The sequence below is a fragment of the Coptis chinensis genome, chromosome 7 (genome assembly GCF_015680905.1).
Source record: "Coptis chinensis isolate HL-2020 chromosome 7, ASM1568090v1, whole genome shotgun sequence".
In the NCBI taxonomy this organism is placed as follows: Eukaryota; Viridiplantae; Streptophyta; class Magnoliopsida; order Ranunculales; family Ranunculaceae; genus Coptis; species Coptis chinensis.
Window position 1 is genome coordinate 12769223 of NC_141462.1, and position 4078 is coordinate 12773300.

Sequence of the window (4078 nt, forward strand, 5' to 3'; positions counted from 1 at the left end):
GACAACTAAAGTAATTATTGAGTTAATAATTCAACGCCATACATTACAATGAATTACTCCATGTCAGCACACAATGAAACGAATTATTGAAATAGTTACGTCACATCTATGTAGAATCTGCTTCTACATACAAAGTGTGAAAGAAGATGAGACCGCATATTAGCAGGAAAGGGAGGAGATGAGAGTGCATGTCTAACAGAAACCTCAACTTATTAGCACGAAAAATGAGAAGATGAGGGAGCAGAGCAGAGAAACAGTGGTCGCCCATTCAGAGAGTTTGCTATATAGTATTAAACTATTAAAGAGATTTGTAGAATTGGTGGAATGAAATATAGACATGGGTGCATAAAAGATATATGAAGTAACTAAGAATATAATTGATCAAGTCATCAGACAAAAAAAAATTGGGGTAACTAACCTCACACAGTTGAAGAAAGAACTGCCAGTCCCAAAACAGTAGTTGATTATGCAAATATGACTTTAATTTCTTCTTCAACTTCAACTGGTCGGATTCACTATGAATGTTGCACAAAAATTATCCAATGAATCAAGCAATATGAATAATAGAAAGTTAAAGAATAAAAATCAAATATAAATAATGTAATTAAAAATTGAAATAAATTAGCGAGGAGAGGTATTGCCGAAGGCATAGATAATCTATACAATTTTCATTTTAATTGGACTATACTGTGGCATTGGGTACGAATTTAATCAGGTATGCCTCTCGAGTAAGTTCTATGAGTGTTCTCTAACAAACGCTTGAACAAATGTTAACAGCTCCTTCGGAATACTCATACCAAAAAAAACAAAAAAGTCTGAAAAAGAGAGACCATTAAATTGGTATTTGGAGGTGCATGTTGGTAGTTCTTATAAATCTTTTCAGTTTACTTATACATTGTTATTCTACTCATCAATCACCTCTTTCCTTTTAATCACACTTGTTTTTTTTAACATGTGTGAATGAATAGAATATATATTGCTACTAAAATAACAGTGATCTGGTTCATGGTTCAGCCTTGGCATCAACTTTTGGGTGTTCATTTGCTCCACCACCTCCTTGCATTCCTATCTCATGCTTTTAGTGTTGTATCCACTTCATTCCCAGAGTTGGTAATACCACCACCAACAGCACCTAATCAGCTCATGCACATAATTTTGCACCACCATCTCGGTCCTTGCCATCTTGCTTCGTGGTTTTGTTTCCACTTCAACCGCACAGTTCGTAATACAGCACTATCACCATTCTCCGCCTACATCATAATATACTTTAGTGTTATTATTGCACTGCGCAATGTAGCAATGGAGAAAAGGTCAAATAAAGAAGAGGAAAAAAACTGTAAAGATGGCAACTAAATGCATCCAACATTTACTTGGTTCAGGTCTGACAAAGCACAACAACATCACTATTTTTTTTTAATGTGTCAAGGATATACTTAATCTAAAGTTTTAACTAATAATATCAGTGGTATAAGTGTGGTGCACAATTGAATTAAGAAAAGAAAAGATTAGAAGAAAACGGAACATGAATGTATGTAGGAAGCAAAACAAAGAATATATGCTCTTAAAATGTCGCATGGTTACTGCAAAATAATAAGAATAAAAATTCAGCTTTTGAAAACCAAATCCGGGTTTGTCTTAGTACTGTTTATCTGTGGTGGTATAAATTTACCCCCCTTACAGTTTTGTCAGTTCTTTTCAGTCTAATCCCTATCTTAACTAACACAGTCCTCCATATGCAAGCTAAAACAAACGAAAATGACTGACCTCGCGCGGTTAAAGTTTGTACTAACTATTCCAAAAATAAAGCACGTTGAAAAACCACTAAACTCCATAGAAAGGTTGTCTTAAATGGCGGAAGAAAGAACATTGAAATAACATTATGCAGAGTCCATCACAGACCCCTTAGCTTACACACACGATCAACAACAATCTATTTAACCCATATTTGGATTCATCACAGAGGTGAACATAGTACCAACCAATTGGCCCGAAAAGGAGCCCAATCACATTGCTCGAAAGTGAACAAATGTAGAAAACAATGTGCAATTACTTGGACGGCTAATTTTATATAGGTAATGATATTCTATATTAGTCGGGCAGATATATCTAATAATATAGAAAAACTTGAAATCTAGTAAAATATGGTAGGCACTTGAACAAAAAAAATGCTATAAAAAGATATTAATTGGTTATCCATGGTGTTTCTAAGATTGGTTAACTTCAATTGAAAATCAAGAAGTTTAAAAAATTATTGTAGAACTAAAGCAGATTAAAATTTGTTTCAATTGTTCAGAAAATCACAAATGCACATATATGGACATACCTCCATATCTATACTTCAACACTTCATAAGAACCGTTTACAACATCCTTGCTGGTCATGGATTTCCTCAACTATAAAGTCGATAGACCTCATCCCATTAAACTTTGGGAGTTAGTGTGAACCGAATGAACACTATGGCAATGTTTGGTTTTCGGAACCAAGTTTTCTTGGAAGTGATGGATAGATTATGTAACAAAGAACGCGAAAAAAGAAACGAAAATGGAAATAGCAGGTAGATTATAAGCAAGAGACGCCTATATAAATCGAGATTTTTCCTTCTAAACGTGTGTATATATATATATATATATTAGGGAAAACAATTTTCTTTATGAAAAAATGGTGTTTACCTTCCTTAACTTCCCCTTCTTCTGTTGCCCTCTTCACTCGTCTTCTTCAATCTCACTCTCTATTATTCCAGGAATCTCGATTCCTCGAACCAAACACCGCCTATGAGTTACCCAGTGAAAAGAGAAATAAGCTTTGTCTGGATTCATTAAATAAGAATCCAATGTGTCATACATTTGGAAAGACAGTATTTCAGGCTACACTGTTTATTTCACTTTCTCTTATCATGAGTATCTAACTCAAATTACTGTCATTTTAGAGAATTTAGTCAGTAACCACCTAACCTAACGCTTCTTAATAATGGTTAGTCCCAAATTGGACAATGTAATTGAAAAGCACACTATAACATGAAGTTAGGAATGGCAATGTCAACTTTTCAAGTAATAGCCTAAATAAAGTGAAACGCGATGATAATCAACACTTAATTTGCTACCATCAACTTACCACAGAATGGGAAGTACCACTTCCAGTGACAGAAGCAAAGTTTACTCCAGTGGCAAAGTCTTCTATACCATAATCCAAATAAGCAGGTATAAATGGTTTGATGCCAAATGCGTATAAGCAGGTAGATGAATCAGTAGCTAGCCTTCCATTACAAAACCTTCCAGTTGCCTTCACTACTAGAAAACTGTGAATAGATAACATTCATTTAATAGCACTTATAATAAAACGTTATTAAATTTTGGAGGATAGCGCTTATCCGTCTAGTGCGTTTGTAGAAGACTAACGATTGCATTTGGTCAGAAAATGCAATAAAGTTGCCCCAAATTCATTGTGTTTTCTACTTACTGCTATGATCGCCAACCAATCCTTTTGTTGGACTTCAACGCCAAAATTTTAAGCCCACCTGCTTCTATTTTAATATTTTCCCTCTTTCCCAAAAAAAAACACCATCAGAAAAACAGCACCACCAATCTCTAAAATGTTCGGTCTCTATAGTAGCCATTTTCATAGAGGGAGCATGTGTATATTGGGCTAAGGGATAGAGCCATCACCATAGTAGGTATTGGGCCCAGAGAATAGGCCCAAGACCATACTGTGCCCCATGAAGTAAACCTAGGAGAGGGATATAAAAAAAGAGGGGAAGAGAAGGAGGGGGGCCACGGCGAGACTATAGGGTGAACTTGATCCTTGATCCCGAGAAATGAGGGCAACAACCTAATGGGTGCAACCGATCCAAAATGAGAGCCAGAATACGAGTAAAGTTATAGGTCGCGGAATTGGGTGCGACAAATGGTGCCGTCTGTGGGGATCGAGGTAACATTGTCGAGGTGAGAAGTGGTGAAGATGGGTTTCAAGGATCATGACATGCAGCAGTTATAACAAAGTGTGATGGGCTAGTTGGGGAAGTCAGGTATAGGTTTATTAATAAAGATGAAGTTTCTGGCGAACCATTAATGGAAACTGTAAA

The 4078-nt window shown here is 35.9% G+C and overlaps 1 long non-coding RNA gene across 2 annotated transcripts; it reads right to left on the minus strand.

Annotated features, from left to right (window-relative positions):
• Positions 1-738: 738 nt before the first annotated feature.
• LOC147486086 (uncharacterized) lies at positions 739-3597 on the minus strand. Of its 2 annotated transcripts, none has more exons than XR_015202416.1 (3): positions 3112-3597; positions 2670-2769; positions 739-1250 (listed from the first exon to the last, which is right to left on the minus strand). It is a non-coding gene; the product is annotated as an uncharacterized LOC147486086 (long non-coding RNA). The 2 variants fall into 2 exon arrangements; XR_015202417.1 differs by lacking the exon at positions 2670-2769 and having other exon boundaries at positions 3112-3295; positions 3457-3593.
• Positions 3598-4078: the final 481 nt, after the last annotated feature.